Below are 24,102 nucleotides of genomic sequence, written 5' to 3'. Positions count from 1 at the left end.
CAACCGACGACCTCTAGCCCTTCTGCCATCTTAGAGTCAGTCTCCTGTGGCAGTAAATCATTCCTATGGAACCCAGATGTACTGCACTCTCGTTGGCTGTTTGGCTGTGTGTTGTTGAGGCTGAGTCACAATACCACAAATCAAAGGAAATGTGTCCACAGCTACATAAAAATAAGACAAAGAAGAGAAGAGAAAAAAAAGAGTCAGTGTTCTAGTAGCGCAGAACAGAGGGAGTCAAGAGTAGATAGATGAGTTTCAATACTTGGCTTTGAATGTGCTCTCTCTCTCTTTTATTTTTTTGTATTCTGCTTTAAACGCTGACTCAGACAGATGACTGCAGCTGCCAGAGAGTAAAACGGACTTGTTGTAATTATTGTACTGTACTGTTTCTGTACTTAGACAGAAGAGATTCTTTATTTCTATTATCTTCTCAGGCCTTCACAGGATTGGAAACAACAGTACAGTAAAAGTACTCAGCATCCATATTCAGATCTCATATTACAGAATTAATAATAATATAGTAATAATAATAATCAAAAATATTTGTGTCACTAATTATACACTTTAATACTGCATGTCATTTGCTTGTCCAGTTCAGTTATTTTATGGGGCGGCATTGGCTCAGGAGGTAGAGCGGCCCTCTGGGAATTGGAAGGTTCCCGGGTTCGATCTCCGCCTCGTTGCTCTAAGCTTTGTGTTCCTGAGCAAGTCACTGAACTCCTAATTGCTCCTGTGTGCGCTTCCTTGGAGCAGCACACTGCTGGGTCAAACACAGAGAAGTAATATTCCCTTGTGGATCACAACAAAAACAAATCTTTTTTCTTTTTAATTATTGTCAGTTCACTCACACAGCGGTACAGCAAGCTGGAAAACATGTTGCTTCAGGGTCACGATGCATGAACGTACGTAAACAAGTCTGTGCATTAAACAGCATAATGCGATGAACACAATGAACTCAATGACACGAGACACAGCTTCACAGAGGTATGTTTAACGAGTAGCACATACACATTCCTGAAATTCCCATGCTAGCTTGCTGCCTTCAAATCCTAAATTGCATATATGCAGATTTGTTCAATTTAAACGCTGCTAAAAAACACATTATTGGGCTGACGGTCCCTGCTTTAGCATGCGTAACTAGCAGCGCATGGCTGCCTGCGTTACTCAGGACTACATCTTGCCGTACTGTCCAACGACATGGGACTGTACATTAATCATGTTTCTTGACTGAGGGAAGGCGCAATATGGTTTATGTAGTTCCCTGGAGGTTCCATGGGAAGCTCTCATCTGCAGCGTGAGGCAGGACTGCTGACAACAAAAGGGACACTTTGTATTCTGTTGTTCTCTTCTTTATTCGTGTCTATTTTACAGCCTCATCAGAAACCGAGGGGATAATCTCATGCCTAGACTGTAGGCTGATGCTGCATTCTATGGCTGCATTATGGGGCTATCTATGATGTTGCATTGTCATTACATATATATAGTGTGTATATATATATATAGTGTGTATATACAGTATATATATACACACACACTGCGTGCGTGTGCGCGTGTGTGTGTGTGTGTGTGTGTGTGTGTGTGTGTGTGTGTGTGTGTGTGTGTGTGTGTGTGTGTGTGTGTGTGTGTGTGTGTGTGTGTGTGAGTACACTGTACTGTAATTCTATTCATTGTGGTTGCAAACCACAGAATGTCTAAATAACGGTTGTAGGGTTTAAAATGGCTCACCACAGAACGGGTGCATGTCATCCACAGCAAAAACTTTTCTTGGCTCTACTTGCCTATTTCTTTTCCTAGCACCTGATATATATGACATGATCATAATCTGGAACACAGGAAGGTTGTGATGGGCAGAGTTTGCACTTCCTTAAAATAACTTGCTTATAAAATTGGTGAACAAGAATTTGAAGTTCACTCTCCAATTGCACACGTGAGTTGCTCTACATAAAAGAATCAGCCAACTACTTGATCTAAAAACCTGGCACTCCCCGTTGTCGGGATGCTGGCTTGACGTGGTTGAATGCCAAGCAGGCAAATGTTTAATGTAAACTCCTCAGAGCAGCTCCATTTCCAGTCAAGACTACTAAATGTAATGTAAATGTGTGTACAGTCAGTTCAAACATGTCAAACATCAGCTTCCTTGGATTGTGGAAAACAAAGATAACACATCTTTTATGAAAGTAACAATAAGATCGAATTGGCTAACTTTGTAGAACACTGCGCTGAAGTCTGATTTATAATTCATCGCAAGATGGTGTCACATGCCGAAAATAGCTGAACTACAAGCTCACACGACACACATCATGATGCAACATATTGTGAGTTGCTATTTTTGGCACCTGACATCGTAATTTGATGGAATATAATTTAAGCATTGGCTATGTTGCCCCAAATCTAGAGATAACAGTATGCCCACTAGGGCAGCCCATAAATAAAAAACAAGTATACTTTTCTTTTTCTAAGTCTAAGACATATTAACTCTTTATTACTATGGGTTTTTGATTTTTTTTTAAGTATCCAGCAAATGCCGTACGTCAGGAAACTCACCTCTAGTTGTTGATCCAGGGACTGGGCTTGGAATAGAGATATTCTTCACTGCCCGTCCTGCGTGACAACTATACATTAGGCAACAACAACAACACTCTGAAAGCAATCATGTCTTACTATACTGGCCTTACTATACTATAACATTATAGAATTGCAGAGCCAGAAGAGACAAACCAATCAGAGGAGCTCCCGCCCTAAACAGGAAGTTGCTCCATTAGCGGGCCATTAGGCGAGGTTGATGTTAATTATGCGTGGGGGTCCAGGGTTACAGTGTTCAGCACATCTGTTTGTCCTCTTACTATTGGTGGTGAGGACGAGGAATGTTATGGCTTTAATGGTTTGAACACATCACTACGGACATCCTGCCATGTAACTATATCTGTCCCAATGACCGACTGGTTGGCTGGCTGACTGACCGACAGGTTGTCTGGCTGGGTCGCTGGCAGGCTGACCTTCCAGCTGGCAGAATTAACCACATGAACCCTAAATGTCCCTATTCTGCCGGCGCACATTCGGCGAAAATAGCATAAAAAGCTCACAATGCAAATCGGCTATTTTCAATGAAGATATTTGGTGTAGAGGGAAAAAAGGAGGGGGCCTAGTATAGACCCCTGAGGGACTTTGGTCAGCCAAGTATAAAGAGTTTAAGTGGTTATGTCCTTAGACAATCTATAAGTTCACAACGTGTTGTGGATAGGCATTACTGATGAGCTGGCTGCGTGACTAGCTGGGTGGCTGGGTGGCTGGTTGGCTGGTTGGCTGGTTGGCTGGAAGACTGACGGACAGGTTGTCTGGCCGGCTGACTGTCCAAATGGCTGAGTGAGTGCCTAGCTGAGTTACCGATGGGCTGGCTGAGTGACTATCTGGGTGAATGGCTGGCTGGCAGAGTCTATGATTGACTCACTGGCTTACTGACAGACTGGCAGAGAGGCTGGCTGGCTGGCAGACTGATTGATTGAATGACTGGCTGGCTATCCAGCCCTACCTCTGATACTGATGGGAACTGATGGGAAAGGAAAAGACAAAAGCGCCATCAGCAGAAGCCTTGTGAAAGAAGAATTAGATTAGTTTCATTTCATTCTATTTAACCTTAATCTAACTAGGGAGTTCAATAAAGCACAAAGTATTTAATATGACTGCCTGGCAGACATCGTGCATTCCTTACCCTATAGAAGGGGCTCTGAAACAGCAGAAGGGAGCTCAGCAGTGTATCCAGAGATTTGGTTCAAATGAAAAGGAAATTAAGATCAAACAAATGATATCTTCGACTCCAAGCAAATCAACTTGAGGATCAGGTTAACGCATTTAGCAGTCCAGCATTGATCTACTATTTATGTGATTTTTTTTATCAAACCTGTGTGGACATTTAAGGGATTATGTGTTAACCTTGTGTACACTATTTTGTGTTTTGTTTTTTTTTACCAAAGAGGATAGCAGCAACTCGATAAGAAAAGATTAGCAGCTTCGTTCCCCAAACATTCATCCACCAGCCCAACATCTGAGCTGAATGTAAAATGGGGAAATAAATAAATATTCATTACTCTTGCTGAAAAAAACACACTCAACGATGGCTGAGCAATATGCCCAGCCTTGTTTTTTAATTATGTCAGGATACTATTTAATTCAAAGCGGTCTATTTTCCTTTATTCTTTAATACTGCTGCAAGGAATCGTGGAAGACCGTCTAGTGAAATTCCATACCTTGCATGGATTGATGACGGTATACTTTCCAGCCCTAACTCAAACTAAACAGACTATATCCTAATTATATCATTTGGCCCCCAAGTCTTTCTGCCCATCATTGTACACATTATTTAGAAATACATGTATATCATTATAGGAGAAAAGTAGAGCATGTAAATGTGACAAAATGTGATATTTGGTCTGGGCAATATGGATAAAATCAAATATCAGATATTTTGGAACAAATGCCCCCAACATTTCTCTCTCTCTCACACACACACACACACACACACACACACACACACACACACACACACACACACACACACACACACACACACACACACACACACACACACACACACACACACACACACACACAGACTTCTGTCTCATGACTCTGTGGGTTCAAGAGTGCTAAAATCAGCAGGCGTGTGTGGAGTATCCAATCAAATGAAATCACATCACAAAGCATCAAGCAGGGTTCAACAGTTTAACAGAGCAGTTCCTGGATGCTCCACTCAGAGCCAGAAGCTCTTTATATTCCGGATGATAGATGTAACCAGCCGTACCAGGATCAGACTTTATACTGTAGAAGCTCATTTGGAGAAAAATGGGATTCTAGGTCGACGCCTTTATTTTCGGGAGGTACCCTAGCGACTCCACCAGTTAACAGATTATTTAGGCACGTAACACTAACGTCCTGGGTTCTAACTATTCTGGGAAGTAGGCTATTTGCTCTGACAGTGTTGAAATAGTATAATGAAAACAAGAATGTCTCAAAATCTTACTTTCCATTCAAATCTACTGGTCAAATTGGAGATGAGTCAATACTCTCTCCACCTTCAAGGCTGTACTGTGTTTACCAGACACTCACTCACTGTGGGCAAGATCTGGTAACGAAGCCCATACGAACATTATCCCCACTGTCTGTACATTTGTCACACAGTGTCGGTGGGGGGGTCGCCACTGACACACACACGCACACGCACACGCACACACACACACACACACGTAAATAAATGTATAAGCACACACAAACAGACGAACATGCATTTACACACACATACACACCTAACTTCACAAAAATGTATGGATAACCCCCCAATCAGCACTGAGGGAAAAATGGAAGGCGAGTGGATAATGGTCATACGACCATATTGCCCGCCCAATACAAACAAATACGGGGCAATTACAGTACAATGGTCCATATAGATGATATAAGTACTATAACACTATAACATTCCCTGGAGCTGGGAACACAGCCAACAGAAAATCAGGGTCACACAACCGCAATTACACCCGCAACAACGAGGATATATAATCATGTACTTGTGTGAGTGTTTATGTGTGGATGGATGGGTGGATAGATAGATAGATTGGTAGAGAGACAGAGAGAGAGACAGTGAGAAAAAGAGAGTAGATACTACTGTATCTATTCTTTCTAAGGTTCCAGTCCATGGATCGAGGAGGCGTGACGGTCTAAAACACTGCAGTAAGTACATTTGGTTTCTGCGTTAGTGTCTAAAACACTGCAGTAACATTTGTTTTTCTGTTTGTGCGTCTACAGCACTTCAGTTCAGTAACATTAGATTTTTTTCTGCAGCGCTGCCAGCAGGGAGAGAGGTTCAATGACAATTTTAAGTTCATAGGTCAAAGCCAAACATCTCTAAGAAACATGCTAGCTTTGCTTTCAAACGAAAGATAAACTAAGCCAGTTGTCAGATATTGACCTCTCCTCTTCCCTCAGTACTCGGTTCTTAAAAATAAAAACAAGCATGAGTCTAAAGGCCACCAGCAGACCCTAGAGGCTGTGCTGCTCCTTAACCCCAAGAGGACTGCAACCTATATATATATATATATATATATATATATATATATATATATATATATATATATATATATATATATATATATATATATATATATATATATATATATATCCATTTTCCATTTACATACATTTCATCCGTCAAATTGGGTCATGGATGTGTTTGAAGGGTTTAGGCTAAGGCCTCTATGTAGCCTTAGCGGGGAACAGAATTTTAAATTAATATGAATCTTATCGTTCTCTTGTGAGGAGTGGAAAATCTGACAAAACACTTCCCAATGTGATCTGTGTGTCAAGAGCTCACACTGAACAGTCACTCTCTACCGATACCAATTTACGGTGCAGTCTGGTGCCGATTTTACAGGATTAGCTTTCAACACAGAACACATTGGGAATAGGTATGTCAGATAAAGATTTACAATAAATACCAGTGAAGTTCCCCTTTAGTGTGTTCAGGTCGCTACTTCTGCCCGTGGATGGTCTAACTCAATGAACCCGTACTAATGAATTTAACTGACTAATAAATAGTTGGTATTGATTTCATTTAGTGGAAAGATCTAATCCAGGCATTTTGTTTTTCCTGGTAATGTCTCATGTGAGATATATAAGACGAGCAGAACCGATCTGCATCAAATGGCATTAGCAGTGGGAGATCTTTTCACTTTAATGTGTTTGTATCTTGTGTGTGTGTGCGTGTGTGTGTGTGTGTGTGCATATGTAAAAAAAAATGCAAAAATTGTATTCACTAACTAAGTGTGGCCATGGGTATGTATTTAAGTCTGCGTGTGTGCACACGTGTGTGTGTGTGTGTGTGTGTGTGTGTGTGTGTGTGTGTGTGTGTGTGTGTGTGTGTGTGTGTGTGTGTGTGTGTGTGTGTGTGCATGCGTGCGTGTATGTGTGTGTGTGTTTGTGTGGGTCAGTTCCTTTTTAAAAACAAATGTTTGAGCCTCTAAGATCAGAGAAACGTCCTAATCCGTCTCCAAATGCCAGTAGTGTACGGTGCGGCCCCTTCCTCTGGGGCCCCATTTGGATCTCTCAGTCGCCCCATTTGACCCCCTCAGCTTAACGAGAATTGAGAACGCAATTAATCTACTAACTCTTGAGCCGTCGGAGTGTTAATGATGTAGCCTACAGGACAGGACAGGCTATATATACACACGTGTGTTGCTGTGACTCTCTATTGTTGGCCCGCAGTGGATCCATCAGGTTAATGAGGAAATATTTAAAATGCCACGTTTTGCATTTACCATCAAGTCAGGACCCCAGTAGTCATTTAAAATGTTTACTGGGGTACTGGCGTGATGGTAAATATATATACGTATACGTATATGTTTTAAATCCTACTATTCTCATTATTGTAAAGCTACATTATACATAGCAAAGGGTAATACAAATCATTTACAGTATTATTATGTTTTTACAATTATTATTATTATCATTAGATTCCTGTGTTCAAATTGCGTCTTTGTTCATGACCCTGCATTCATATTTTGCGACCCCGCCACTTTCAGTTTTCAGAAATTGGACGGTAAAAGGACAAAAGGGCGCGCTGAGCTACACGTCTGGGCAACGCTGTCAGAAAACATGTCGTTTCCACTCCAATTAGCACCTACAGCGAACCCACCCACCCGCCATTAACAACAACACCAAGAAAACCCCACAACCCAGCGGTCATACTGTCACTATCTGTCCCCCTCCCCCATCTATTTGTCATTGTTCTTGTGCTCTCCAACTGATGTGTTAATAGTTCTGAACATGTGCACGGCTGTACATGCTTCCTCATTTGTTTGACGTTTTTACCCCCTCAATAATATGCATTTATGCTGTAAATGGTTCTGTTTGTATAAAGCACTTTGAGCAACATTCTCATGAATAATAATAATATTAATAATAATAATCACAGAACAAACTCTAAATTAGTGAATTAATCAAAGGAATATAAAACAAAGAAGGCAAATGAGAGACACTGAGATGCTGACCCACTCCCACATTCTAGATAATCTACTGTAAATGCACATTTACAGTAAACTCACAAGATTTCTGGTGAAATCGCAATGGGTAATATTCTGCTTTTCTAATACAAAAGCAAAAAAAATGCGTATCGCCTAGATGTGGGCAGATGTACCGTAAATGTAGCAGAGAATGCATGTACATGAACCTTTACTGAAATAATACCGTAAAGAAATGTAATATTTAAAAATGAGTGAAATTGGAGTGAGTGTGAAAGGGAGGGGCTGTGTTCTCCTGCTATGTTAGAGGTCATTCACTGTATGTGGGGGCGTCATCTGCACGCTGGCTCAGTGGGCTGGGAGGAATGCCAAGTGCCCCACGGCATTGTGGGTTTGAGTCCGCACCATGAACTTTCACTTTATGTCACAGTCTCACCCCGCCGCCCCCCCCCCACCACCAACACACAGACACACAAATACACACACACCTTCCGCTGTCTCAAAAAAACATTGAATATGTGGTTTGTACTATTTTTAAATAAGAAAGAAAGAAATCTGGATCTATTTCTCATATTTCTCATGTCTCAGTCAGTATCTCTGTCTGTACACAGTAAAATCCTCACTGTTCATTTATCCATTTGTACGGTAACTCCAAGAGTTTGTTATTTAACAGTGCATCCCTGTGTGTCTTTCTGCCATCTTTCCATGTTGCATTCCATTGTGTGTTGTACAGAAAAGCTCAGATGTCCTGAAAGCATTCTCTCTAAACAAAGTCATTCCATGTCCTTTACTGTACACACATAGCTCCAATAACAAAGCATTGCAACCATAGGCGGCATGAATGCCTTGACCCCTGTAGGGGTTCATTCTGAGCGGGAGGTCCGTCCTTTAATGCCTTCCCCGGGAGACTTCCTGTTTTGGCCACGCCTGACGCCGGCACTGCTTCCTCTCCCCCTAGGAGAGAAAGAGCTTAGGTTCTCTCTGTGTGTGTGCGTGTGCGTGTGCGTGTGTGTGTGTGTGTGTGTGTGTGTGTGTGTGTGTGTGTGTGTGCGCGTGCGTGCGTGCGTGCGTGCGTGCGTGCGTGCGTGCGTGCGTGCGTGCGTGCGTGCGTGCGTGCGTGCGTGCGTGCGTGCGTGCGTGCGTGCGTGCGTCCCCCCTGGAGGAGAGAGCTTGTTATGAAGTCGTCCTCCGCGTTGCTCTAGAGCACGTTTTCCTGTCCCTGCTCTTACACACGCAAAACAATACAAGGCCCCTGAGAGCCACTAGAGAGAACAGGACAGAGACACTATGAGAGAGGGGGGGGGGGGGCGAGGAGAGAGAGAGAGAGGCAGGGAAAGAGTGGGAGAGAGAGGGAGAGATATTAAAGAGAATAGGATAGACACCAAGATACAGACAGATGGAAGACACTAGACATAGACATACAGAAAGAGAAAAGGCAGTGAGAGATGCCTTAGAGAGACAGACAGACAGAGAGAAAGACAGAGAGAGAGAGAGAGAGAGAGAGAGAGAGAGAGAGAGAGAGAGAGAGAGAGAGAGAGAGAGAGAGAGAGAGAGAGAAAAGCAGAAGAGATTTTTTATGTTCTCTCTTAAGGGGAAAAGAGAAAGTAGCAAGAGTTAGAAGTAAACAGACAAAGAGATCAGAGAAATTGAAAGAATTGGAATGAGAAAAGAGATCAAATGGAGAGAGATACAGGGAATGTGTGTGTGTGTGAGAGGAAGCACGAGAGACAGACATGGAGAGAGAGACAGTGTGAGAGACAAAGACACAGAAGAAACAGAGAGAGAGAGAGAGAGAGAGAGTACCCCATACCAATTGTTCCTCGTCTTTTTTTCTTCCCTCTGCTCTCAGAAGATACTGAATTACATCACAGGCCCTCTGACAGGGGGCTTGGGTTACGACTTGTTGCGTACACCACTCAACCACATCCAACAATAAGGGGTGTCTCCCCGAGAGAAAAAAAACAACAACTCGCACACACACAAAAACCTTCTCTGATGACAGCCGAGCCTGACAGCGAGCCCACTCGACCGACATGTTTTCCATTACAGACCTCCACGACACCGTTTCCTGACTTGAGAGATCGACAATTTATTTTGGACGGTTTTCAACAGATGACGTGTCGGGGTCTAACCGCTTGAGCCCTATATATTTAGTTGAAAAAATTACATTTTCGCCTATAATAACATGACCTGAATGGGGATGCCAGGTTGAAAGTGGCTAAGTCGTGCCATTGTGTAAAAGATTTATATATGTATATTATATACGTATATATATATATATATATATATATATATATATATATATATATATATATATATATATATATATATATTCCCCCTGAATTGTGAAATGACAATAAGTTGTTCTACTGAATTACGTATTTCCTTCCAAACAACCTATTTTTTGAGTGGAAATCAATTGAAGACTTGGGATGATTTTCAATGTATGATGTACATTGAAATGTATAAACAAAGCCATTATCATTCTGTAAAAGATTACTTTGACTTTTACAACAGAAATCATAATGTGAAATGACAGTGGCTCTACAACACCTGTGTGCTTTTTGCAACAGGAAGTGAGAATTTGGACAGTTTTCAATATGCCATGTATGCTTACAATTTGTTGCAAAACACGACTGTCAAGCAGTCTATATTAGCTCAACAAATATCAGAATGGGAAATGACAGCAGGTTTATAAAATTCAATGCTAGCTTCCAGAACACTTTTTTTTCACTGAAAAGGGTTATTTTGGCTGCTTTTCAACATGTGGCTGGCCAATATCGCTGTCAACACGGCTGGCCATAAACATCTATAAAAGAGTATTCTCTCTTCACCATAAATCTCACCATGTGGAGTGACAGTGGGTCTACCGCTACATGAAATACGGCTAGATATTGAATGAGAGTAAACCACTATATTTTCCATATATTTCCAAGTTCAAGATCTTTTGATTTCAATGGAATTACCAGACATTCTGGTAAAGGACCGTGTGCACGCGCACACACACACACACACACACACACACACACACACACACACACACACACACACACACACACACACACACACACACACACACACACACACACACACACACACACACACACCTTCATGACGTTTAATCAGTTTAACTACGAGGGTTAGGGTAAGACAAAAACAACTTAGTAGAATGTATAGTATTTCACGGTTTTATAGTCCTGAGCTTAGTGTCCTAAGCTATCGCAGCAACACTTTAGAACTGTATCTTATCATTCATTGGCACCATCTAATATGAAGATTTAGTTTATGCACGCTATGCAATGCATCCCATGTCTATAATGCATTATAAGCATACTTAATGCATTATAATCTGCTTATAACACTGTATAATTATAGTTTTAAGAACTAAAAAACACAATATACAGCATGTTATAATGACTTATAAGGTCAAGTATTACATTTCATAATTGCTAGATCATAGTGTATTATAATTGCTATAGTTGCAATTCATTATACAAATGTTATAATTAATTATAATCAATGTTATAATACATTAACAAGTGATTATTTATAAGTCACTATATTGTGGTCATTGGGTGTTTTAAGTAAAGTAATTACATTCCTGAAGGTGTAGGCAGAAACCTTTTGAGTTGTTCTTGCATAAATGTAATGCTATTTTGTTCTTTACATAAAGTACCCAATGACCAAATAAAGTGACTCACACTATAATGCATTATAACAGTGATTATTTTGTATTATATAATTATTATAATGTAGTACAACTATGAGAATTACAATAAAACTATGAACCTGGCCAAAAGAAAAAGTCTGTGAGTGACCAGTATTTATGAATTATTAAGATACTTGACCTTATAAAGTAATTATAAAAGGCTATAATGTGTTATGATTGCATTATGAGTGCTGTAAGCAATTACATTACTTATATACCTCATAAGTTATTCAAAACAATGTATAGTGCGTTTGCGTTATGATTATTGTTATAAACCATTATGAGTATGTATGAGTTCTTATTGATATCTATAATTATACAGTGTTGTATGCAGATTATAATGCATTATAAGTATGTTTATAAAGTATTATAGACATGGGATGCATAGCAAGTGTTACTGAGAATTGTATGAGGAGCTTCCTGGGGACCCCTTGAACCCTAACCCTGAACCACACAACACATTTAGCCCACAACTTGATAATGAGTTGTCACTTGTCACACCTATCTGTGGGGCAGAGTCATTGATACTTATAGTATATTTAGATTTTATAATGAACATTACAAAAATCTATATTGGTATATCGGGGGGAAATACAGTCTTGGGGTGCCCGCTGGCCTAGCGGTCCAGGCGCATGCGACATATGCTGGTAATCCAGTTTGACAACGTGTTGCGGGTTCGACTCCCGATCCCGACGACCTTTGCTGTGTGTCACCCCCCCATCTCTCTCCCCATTTCCTGTCAGCCCACTATCCTATCAATAAAGGCAGAAAAGGCCCCCAAAAATATCTATGGCCTTAACCAATTAAGCCCTATTCAGAAACCTTTGCCTATAATGACATCCCCATTTGGAAGCCAGGTTAATATGTCTTAAAAATGGGAGGGGAAGTATCCCCTCCATGTTCACCTCTTCATATCGTTCATAAAAATACATCGACCATATCAGAAAACCCAATATGTTTCCCGGCCATGCTCCAGCACACCAGAAACAGAATTATGAGGTACAGTACTGGAATAATGCCAGGCCCAGTGCTGCAAAACACTGCAATATCAGCCAGAACGACTAGTCCCCCTATCGTTGGCTGAGTGGAGGATACTTCGCTAGTTTGTGCCGTGTGTAATACATAGGCAAGCCTGGTGTGTTAAACTAATTTACAGACGGCATCAGATAAAGATGTCCCGGCTTTGTCATAAGAGAACAGAATGTTCCAAGAAAACTTGCACCCTGTCTGCACCGCTCTGTAATGTATGTGTGTGCGTGTGCGTGTGTGTGTGTGTACACACACACTTGTGTGTGTACATGTTAGAGAGCTGTATAGCCTGTTTGACTTGCAGTCAATCAGGCAATGTGTGTGACCTGAACATGCTCTTATTGGCAGGAGAGAGCGTCCCCTTCTTCCCCCTCTCTCTTTCTCTATCTCTCTCCCTCTCTGAAAATCTGTTCATATGTAAGGCATGAGAGCTGCTATTAGTTTAAGCTGTTGCTTATTTATTCTCCTCTTCATCTGCCCCCGTTCCCCCCATGTCTCAATCGTTCCCTCTTTCTCTCGCCCGTCTCTCTTCCCCTCTGACCATCTCTCACCCCCCCCCTCCCTCTTCTATCCTGTCTCCCTTTTGTTTCTCTCTCTCCCTTGAAGCAATCCCCACTCCCTCTCTCTCCCCCTTTTCTCTCTCCTTTTCCCTCTCTGTCTCTCTCTGTCTCTCTCTCTATGTGTGACGTAACACTGCCAGGGGGAGGGGGGGGGGGGGGACTGAAGATAGAGAGAGAGGGAGAGAGAGGACGTCGACAGTCCTCTGGTTATGTAACTGATCTCTCCCCAGACTGAGCCTAGCTAGGGCAGGCAGGCAGGGGAGCCCCACCTCTCCCCTCGGTCCCTCCCCTCGCTATAGGTTTAAGCGCTCGACCCTGAAAGCAGGACAGGAGGGCTGGCGGCGGGGGCTGGAGCGGGCGAGGGGGAGGAGGGGTGGTCGCTGAAGGAGGTCATGCCTGGCCACGGGAAATAATCTGTGGGCTGTCTGTACTGCATGTTCATCTTTGCATGCATGCAATGTATGCATGTGCCTGTGTACGTGTGTGTGTGTGTGTGTGTGCGCGCGTGTGTGTGTGTGCAGTGTTCTATGTATGTACAGCATACTATGTGTGGGTACGGAATGTACCCGGTGCATTTTGTTATTTTAGGTCTTCAAAGGGGCTTCACAGATGAGATACAGTGATGATGGCATTTATGCACTGCTGCTGCTATAACAACAAACACGATAAAACTTTTTTTCTTCATGTTTAACTCCCAATAAACATAACACAATTTCCTTGGGTTTCAGAGGGAAAACTAGATTGTATTGTTATTTCAGTTCATGTGCGAGAGACACTGCTACTGGTCTCACCCAAGATGTTTGGCAAGTTGACAGCAACCACAGCAATAAAAGTAAGATATACAACTTGTTCTAATGGCATGACCCAAGGTTCGTGCCGCATGAAAGCCTGCCGAATGGAACATGTCAATTACAATAAATGGAAAACCTTACTGGTAGGAGAAATTTGGTTTTCAGATAGTTTTAAGCACACAAGGATTTCATATACAGTATGTATGCAGTCCTGCTTTCTGAGGCCAATAGGGTGACAATGGCTTAGTATGTCTGGCTTGAAGTCTACAGTTTGTCAGCTATTTTGATCTAGATCAGTTATGAAGTTACATCCCTGTATAAAAGGAAATCTTCAACGATAACAAAAATGTATATGCAGTATACTGCATATACATATCAGTATATACACATTTATCTCTGACATAGTGCTCTGCCAATTACTCATTTCCCAAGAAGAAGCCTAAAAGTGATTAGGAGAGAGTTGGTCACACCACAGGAAGAGCTGATGGTTACACCTCAACCTCAATTGGTGTCAATGGAGAGTTTTGGAGTCACATGCAGATTAGGAAATTAGCCACGAGAAGGGAGGACCTATAGTATAAGAAACACTAACAAGGACCTACTGTACAGTACCCAATATCCTACAGTACTACAGTACCTACTGTAGTCTGTATAGTACCAAAGTGCCTACAGAAACTACCAACGGTATAGTACCCCCCAAGAGCCTACAGTACTATACTGTATAGAACCAAAGAGCCTACAGTACTACCTACTGTAAAGTACCGAAAGGTCTACAGTACTATTTACTGTATAGAATCAAAGAGCCTACAGAAACTACCTACTGTATAGTACCAAAGAGCCTATGTACAGTACTTCTCCAGACCAACCAAAGAGCCTCCAGTACTGCCTAGTACTGTACCAAGAACGAGCACACCATTCAAAGTAATAGGGCGGTTGAAAAGAACATGGCGGCCGCATCCATTGAAGTTCAATGGAGAAGTGGCGCCATGTTATATTCGATTCTTCAAGCTCCTATAGTACCAAAGAGGCTACTACCTATACAGTATTACCAAACAGTCTACTGTACTACCTACTGTATAGTACCAAAGAAAGAGCCTACAGTACTGAGTACCAAAGAGCCTACTACTACCTACAGTATTACCAAACAGTCTACAGTACTACCTACTAAGTACCAAAGAGCCTACAGTACTACCTACTGAATAGTAACTAGGCTCACAATCCGAAGTGGGTCATTGGCCTACTTACCAGGTGTCCTCAAATGACAAAAGTAGCAATATGTATTGAGGAACAATATGGGGCAAAGTAATGTAGGGTTAGCTAGTGCACAAGAAACAGTTTAATCACTGTTTAGAGCAGGGTTGTGAAGATATTGCAGACAGGGCATTATTCAACCAAACAGCCAAGTGACAGATGCCACCCCACCCACCCTATCATGCCTAATTGCATACCAAACTCTCACAACACAAAGATTTCTAGAGCAAACCGTTTCTGGGTGCTCATAAATGTAATGTACCAGTGGCAAGGATATCATTTCATTTCTGTTTCATATTAGAATAGAATAAAACCAGAAAAACAACAAAGCAGACCATGAAACAACCAGGAGAACACAGCCAGAGAGTACTGTAGCAACAACAGAACAGAATAATATCCAAAGGCAGAACACAGGAAAGATTCATTGTCACACACTCACAGACTCAAGGACGACAGTCAGGGCAGATCTGCCACCAACACACTGTATGTATCCTAAATATCCTACAGTACTGTATGTATCATCAGCCCAGTGGAGGGAGACTGACCTACATCAGCCGAGGAAAAAAAGACTTCTAAATTCTGTGGTGAGGGAGAGGGGGGGAAAGACATCATTTCATATTTCATGTTGTCCTCCTGTACATGCATGATTCATACCGAGTCCACCGGGCTCCCAAAAGGCATTTCAAGCATACTTTAGCACTCTGGCAGACGGGAGCTTATGGCATGGTAATATAGATATGTCATAGCAAAGGAATGTTCACCACGAAAACACATAGGAGAGGGGGAGATGGCGACCATGCATGCAAAAAAACAAAAACCCCCAAAGTAGGCTATTTGGTTGACAACTTATGTAGCTTCACTTTCGCCGTTGACAGTCAGTTTTACGTGGACCCCCATCACACCCCCTTTAGTTTTATTATTACGAGCATTACAGGCATAGCTGACACTGTTTATGAACAACATTATAACGTTCCCACGCCCCGCTGTTCAGACATGTTTATGTTAACGTTACATATCTCGTTATGCGCCCTCCTTGTATCATATCTGCAGTTGCTATATAATACAAGAAGAGGCCTGTATGGTAAAACACAAGTAGTAATATAGGCTTTATAGGCAATAGGCTTAATAAAGAGCACATACAGTAATTATGTTAGGTATATACTGTATACAGAGATAAAGGGGGGAAAAGCACAAAAAAGAAATGGGGGAATATAAATGTACACCTGTACTTAAACTATGTACTTCGAATTTTTCCGAATAAAACAAAAATGTATATTTTTTTTCCTAAAAGAGCTCATACAGTAAGAGCACATGGTAGCACTAACGTGGTGCAGGCCGAAACAGAAATGACACATTTCCCCCCCTGCCCTACTACTAGTCTGCACACAGTCAAAATCCTCTGTTATAATTTAACTCCGAGGGTGTAACAAAATGGAACCAAATGGACCCGCAAAATGGTCCATTTGGTTCCATCTTGTTACACCCTCGGAGTTACATGGGCTACAAACAGGCTAGATTAACAGAGGATTGCGGCTGCGGCGCCGTGCATTGACCTCCCATACTGTACCATACCATACCGTACTGTACGTGGGGCTTTAACGCAGCAGCAGAGTTGACTTGAGGACAGCACTCACCTTGCAACAACAGTCGGATGTATAGCAGCCTGTACGTTACGTCCCCCCCTGCTGTGACAGTCTCTCCCCGCATAGAATTAGAAAGCCTTCAGCCGCTGGGGTCCCGATCGCCGCCCTCCCGCTGCAGCAGCTCCCCCCGATTATTGCAATAACATATATTTATATATATATCTCTCTCTATATATATATATTTTCTCACAAGAAGGTTGGCTGGTAATAATGGGGGATTTGGAACCACCCGATCCCTCCTCCTCCCTCAGCCGTCAATGTATAGAAGACGACAAAACAGGAACAGAGCGAGGAGGTTATGGCTGCATATGTTGGGTTGGTTGGTTGGTTGGTTGGTGGAAACGCTGCATAAATAATTGTTTTTAAAAAAAAGCAGAAGAAGAGAGAAACCACGTCCCCCCCTCCCTCTCTAGATCCGTTCTCGGTAGCCTCTTTCCATACGTTGTCGGTATGTGGAGGATATAGTAGCGCCGTGGTGTATGTCCGGGACTGCCAAAGCCATGGCCACGGTCGGGACGGCAGGCGGGGGAACTCAACGGCATTAAGCCGTGCTGTGTCGCTCCACCCCCCTGCTTGTACAGTACGGGTGAATGCGGGTCAGCAAGGATTGGAAGGAAGGATTCGCTCGTGGAGCGGTCAAACTGCGCCCTCTGCTGGTGCCGAGTGGGGGGTTCGGGGCTATGTATGTCAACGTTGCGTAATGATTATCCTAGTGAATCCTCCACGTATACTTTAATTTGCATGATGGACCCCCCCCCCCACACCTGGCCCCCTCCAACCCCAGGACTTAGGGTCTATTATGTAGACCATTTTATGTTTTTAATTATGTCCCTCTGTGATATCCGTCTTATCTGGCTCGGCGTTCTCTGCTATACTGCCACCTTTGTGAACTAATGCGTGTTTTGTTTACAGCAGGCTGTGAGTGTGGCATTGTGTGTGACTTCAAAATGACAACCAATTACTTCAAGTCAGTGACTTGAGGTAATTGGTTGTCATTTTTAACCTTTATTTATCAAAGGAAAGGTTCCTGTCTACCAAACTCGTCCCCCTTTTCAGTACCGCCCTGGCTGAACTTCCATGTACAGTTAAATACAGTCACCCATGGGAGCTGCTCAGCAGAACTGCAGTTTGTTGGCAACTGACTTGCTCCACTGCAGCAATTGGGATTGACGTGCTTTGCACAAGGACCCTTCCTTTTAACTGAACCTGCTGAGGGAAGCAAGCGAGATAACAGTATTATTTTATTTCACCGGCCTGATATTTCATTGAAACTTGAGGATTTTAGTTGCATAACATTGCCAGCGTATTATGTCGAGGTAGCTTTTTGTGTTTGTTAATGCCCCATTTCCCCCATACCTTCTGAGCCCAAATGTTCATAGACTTGCATAGACAGTAGACTTCACTTGAAGTAAGGCATTAGTCAACCATCATGGTTAGCCAGTGCCACCTGGTGGAACATACCTTTTCCACCTCCTTCAAAAAGTAATATCTTTAAAACCCAAACTTCCTCATTTTCTGGAGAATATAGTGTTAAAGCCTGCCCTTTATAACAAAAAGTTGTGAAACGCCCCCTTTTCATCAAAAAGAAAGAAAGAAAGAAAAGAAAACAGTTGATGGCCCTGATTTTGAGGCCGTCCTGGCATGCATCCACATTGAGGTAATGCCCCCCAAAACATTTTCATAGATTGAGACATGTTGTCATGAGGCCCAGAGGTCAATGCATCCATCAGTGACTTTTAAATTACTGCTGCTGCTGGCAGTTTGGCTTGGAGGGGGACCAGCTAATGACTAAAAGCTTTCTCCTTTTTATACAGTTGGGTGTATTTCCTGCTGTGAGCTGTGACAGGCAGGTGGCTGGTAGCACACCCACGGTGCCCACCACCAACCCTGCTGAAGTGCCCTTGAACGAGGCATCCAACCCGGCAACTGCTCCAGGGGCCCTGCACTGCATGTGCCCCTTCTCTCTGATTAAATGCATGTGTTGGAAGCTAGATTCAAAAGGACTTACCCAGTGTACACTACATATTAACGTTACTATATTGTATTTATATTCATTTCTCTTCATGGTCTTGTATGAACATACAGTAGCAACCAGCCAAGTCAAAGTTGTGAAAATGCTATTCTAATTCATAATTGACAAATAAGGCCCGGATGGCTGGTGTAGCGGTCCGGGCACCTAGGCTGCTAATACAACCTGACAGCGTGACGCGGATTCGAATCCCGTTCCCGACGACATTTGCTGCGTGTCACTCCCCATCTCTCGCTCCCCATTTCCTGTCAGTCTACTGCATACTATCAAATAAAGGCAGAAAAAATATATCTAATATCTAAAAAGAATAATGATAATAATAATAATTGACAAATAAAGTACTCTTCTGCATGTTCTGGTCTCATGTTGTATAAAAATTGACTCTTATGGGTCTAAAACTGGATTTTACTGTGCATGTAGGCTGGTTGCCTAGAGACAACATTTACTGCTACTGTAGCTAAACCCAAACAGGCCACGTCATGTGTGCTTATATCCAATCCTCTGTAACCCAGTTGTCAGCTCTCCTTAACCATCTAGAAGATGGATTAGGACCCAGGTGGAACCGTCCCTAAATTAACAGCAACATAAAGAAGAAATATGTGCGGCAAAGATGTGTAAAATGTGGTCAGAGTGAGGGAAAAACTAGTAATAAAACAAGTTTTGCTCTGAAATTAGATATCTACAATTTAATAAGAGGGAGTCCTATCTGTTTATCCATCCATCCATCTATCCATCTACCTCAAAGTATTAACCATATCCTCAATGAAACAACATAGTTCACTCTTATGTTTCTTTCGCTTGTGCATCTGTGCTTTTATTGCAATAATAATATGTAACACGCACACATTTTCAATGATCAAAAATTAAAAAGAGCCTTGAACAACCAGCACTGAACACATGACGTCAGAAAGAATCCACAAAAATAATCACACCAACCGACTAAATCTGGATTCAGATGCTGCACATACTGTACATTTAAAACACAAACACAGAGATGCATGCTCTGCCACTCCCTTTCTCTCTCTCGCACCCCACACACACACACACACACACACACACACACACACACACACACACACACACACACACACACACACACACACACACACAGCATTCACTGGCCACTCACACGCATACATGCACATAAACAAGATTGAGTTAACATGAAGAATCAATGTGATAAAGTACTGAAGTATTTTTTGTCCGATATAACATCTGACTTGTTTGCATAAGTGCTGAATACCTTTCCTCTTTTTTAACACTGACAATGCCATACCTACACTCTAGCTAGACTGAACTGTACTGTACACCACACAGAAGGACAGACAGACAGATAGGCCAACAATCCAACATTCACTGTCACTAGTAACAGCCACCTTGAAAGCCTAATGAATACTTTGTCACATGATTTTGTCGCACGTCAGTGTCACTCGGCGATAACGCACTTTCAGCAAGCAACACCTTCATGTAACAAAGTATAAGTTAGCTTTGGTTTCTGCAACGAGGCAAGGGAACAATCACCGATATACAGTAGCACTTAATCAACAGCCTTGATTTGTTTCTCTTTTAACTTTATATATGTATATACTGTATATTATATATGTATACTATTTACAGTAAATAAACAACATATTTAAAGGGTTGACATTTACACACTTAAACAAGTACAAATACTCACTACCTGAAATTAGATTTGTGTAATTTTATGTCCAGTGAATATATCCTTTGTGTATGTGGAATACTTGTATTTCTTATACCTACAGCTAGCGAGACAAAATAAATAGTACAACAAATACATGAAGCTAAAAACATACGTGGCTAATGTATTTTTAGATTATTTTTTTAAAACTTTTTTTACACAATGCACAAGACGCCACTTTTTTGTTGCAATTCCTTTTACCGTTTCTTTCCAGACACTGTTAACTTTAACAGTACCATTTACAACTGGGTTGTTCTGTTGATATGTCAAATACGTGAGGATGATTGAGAAGATATCTGAAGATAATTATTATGAGAGAATTGGCTGTTGGGGCATGCTGTGATACAGAGAAACCACAGGTTCTCTGTCTTTATGGACAGCTGGTAGATAGATACAGTAAGTGAACAGATATATTTGTGAATGAAGAGATGGACCGACATATGGATGACATCCTCTTCTCCTTTCTTCTCCTCTCCTCTTCATGGCAGCATCTCCATGGCAGCATCCTCTCCTCAGTTATACTCATACAAGTTACTTTCGGTCCTACGTTCACTGGAAAGGAAGAGATTAAAACATAAACATGGCAGTACAAACATGACAAGGGTTTCTGTGTCAAGGGTTTCAGTGTCAAACGGGCTGAATTACTCTCCCACTTGTGTTAGGCACGCTTCTTCAGCCCTGGTCCTGTGAGGACCCTTAGCACTGCTGGGTCTTTATCTAATCCTAAAGTTAATTGCATTCACCTGCTATCACCTGGTTACATTGTCCTGTGCAAGTCGCACTGGATAAGAGTGTCTGCAAAATGTGTAAATTGTAAATTGTAATAGTGTTATCTCAGTTCCCTGACTATCTGACAGCTATTGCAGAATGACTAGCACACCAGGTCAATGCAATTAACTTCCTGGCAAGATAGGAAACCAGCAGTACTAGGGGTTACCAAGAACCAGAGCTGGGAAACTGTAATTTAAAGACGGAACCGATCAAACCGCACACAGTACTCACACAACACCAGCAAAACACTGGGCGGTGTCTGCTGCCAAACAAAAAACGTCGGGCAGGATTTATCGGGCTATAAGACAAAAACACATCCATGTAAAACTATCACTGTGACCTTTTATACATGATGACACTCTATGAATACACACTAAAGACTTGATCATGTGTGGGTTATCATCAAGGAGATTCGTTTTTTTGGAGATTTATTCATGCAGCTATGACTTATCAATCTAATGTGAGTATAAATAAAATGTAAGGGGGAGTAAAAGGTTTGTAAAAGCATTACATGACATCTGCAATGTCATGTATTTCGCAGATCATTCTAAAAGGCTTAAATCATAAAGGTTATTAAAATGTTATGAATGATAATGATGGGAGGCGGGGTGTTAGGGACCTGAGTGAACATAACAGGACCACCTGCTATTTCCACCACCGACGAACTGAAATCTGTTCACTTATTTGTCTATTTGTCATGAAGGGATAATGTAGATGAAAATACGTTAAATATTTTATGTGTTTCCAATGGGGCATCAAAAGGGACATTCAAGTCACTATCAGGATTTTTATACTCTGTAAAAGTTTTAATTTTGAGTGAGAGAAGGACCATCATTTAGAAATATGTGACATACAGTACAGTAGATATATTAATTTATACAGGAATCACTATTTCGGGGTTTCTAGAAAACCTACTGCTATCGTACAATAGACTACAAGAGCCAACATGCTGCTACTGTACCAGTGGCGCCCCCAGGAATTACATTTAGGGCAGGCGAGATTTTTTTGGGAATTTCAACTCAATCGAAAATCGGCGATCGAAAACTGGCGAAAGTGGCCGTTTTCAAGATGTTTTGGCCATTATCTCTGGAACGGAAGGTCCAATCTGCTCAGTTCAAAGCTTGTTGGATGCGTGACTTTGAGGACATTAAGCAAGCTTTGACACCTTTTTGGGTTATTTGGGTTTTCTAGGGGAGGCGAGATCTTAGTTGGGCAGGCAACTGCCTGTCCTGCCTCTACAGTGGGTACGCCTCTGTACTGTACCACTACCACCCTTCAGTACAACATCAGGTTAACTGTGTAGATGCTTGATGTACAGTAGACTATTACCTAGCTAGACATTATGAGCTCCACTAGCCTTAGTTACAATCAAAGGCTTTTTTTAATTTGCTGTTCACCTTACCATCCAACAGTGAGAGAGACCAACAGCTTAAACTCGGATCTGATCGCCATCATTCAACCTGGCAAATTGCAAAATGAAATCATTAAGATCAACAGTGAACTAAGTGGTACCTCCTGTTTAACCTTTTTTGCTCCTTTTGTTGGTGCAGTTAGCTCATCCGTGAAGTGTGAAGATTTTAAGTCAATGCTTCAACAAATCACAAATTATCACTGTGTGTCGCGACACACATTGGGTCATAATCTATTGAATGCGTGTGTTTTGTTCAGGAGGTTGATGGAAATGATGACAGGTTGACACAGTGTAAGTAGTGAAATGGGAGTGACTCTATGGACAAAGAAATCACCTGATAGGTTGATGAAAGAAGGATGAGAATACAGTGTTTCCCCTATTATGTACCTGAGATATGGCAGAGCTGTCTTATCTCTTACAACCTAACATTATGTTGTACTACGTACGATTTATATCCAGGTCAAATCACACAACTGAGTAAAGCATATAAATGGAGAGGAGAGGAGAGGAGAGGAGAGGAGAGGAGAGGAGAGGAGAGGAGAGGAGAGGAGAGGGCTCTGTTAATCTGTTTTTGTTGTTGTTGTTTTTTTAATCTTTGAACAGGGTCCTTACAGTGCTGGATGCCTTTGACCCTGCTGTCATTCTTGAACAAGAGGCAGTGAGCAAGTGCCCCTATCACCTCACAAAAAAAAATAACATGCTCATCACACAAATTGCACTGACCCCCTGGAGCTGGCAGTATTTTGAAAGGTAAATGACTTGCTTGCCTTTATTTTGTCAACACATCATCACAAAGTTTTAAATATTTTAGGTATAAGCTCATTTGTTCTCTTTGAGATTGGCAAGAAGACAAATTACACATTGGCACAGAATTGTGGATGAAGGAATCCAGGGCACTGTCATTGAGGACCCAATCCTCCAACAAATCAGTCCCTCTGTGGCAAAAAGGTGGACAAGACCACATGTGTGTCTGTTAAGAAGCATCTTGATGTTCACGTTAGGTATAATTTTATTCAGAGAACAATTAACATTAACATATAATAATTTTGATAGACATGCATTTATTAATTTTGTTCTCTAGCCTAGATTGATGTGTTGCAGGATATGATGCAACTTGCACCTGATGTCTGCCATCAGGGGTGGACGGATGGGGGCAGCTCTACCCATCACTGAGCAAGCTGGCAGCCATTGGCCTAACACTAA

General features: G+C 41.8%; 1 protein-coding gene across 4 annotated transcripts in view; it reads right to left on the bottom strand.

Moving 5' to 3' along the window:
- LOC308099238 (thyroid hormone receptor alpha) overlaps positions 1-17,464 on the bottom strand; it is a 132,956-nt gene extending 115,492 nt beyond the window's left edge. For all 4 annotated transcript variants that reach the window (XR_013934368.1, XM_080447914.1, XM_080447916.1 and 1 more), the window contains exon 1: positions 16,981-17,464. The gene's annotated coding sequence lies outside the window, so the exon portion shown is untranslated. The remainder of the gene's footprint in view (positions 1-16,980) is intronic.
- Between the last annotated feature and the right edge of the window lie 6,638 nt (positions 17,465-24,102).

This window comes from Gymnoscopelus braueri (genome assembly GCF_963280865.1).
Source record: "Gymnoscopelus braueri genome assembly, chromosome: 13".
Taxonomy (NCBI): Eukaryota; Metazoa; Chordata; class Actinopteri; order Myctophiformes; family Myctophidae; genus Gymnoscopelus; species Gymnoscopelus braueri.
The sequence above is the reverse complement of the archived record's forward strand: the minus strand, read 5'-3'. Positions and strand labels throughout refer to the sequence as shown.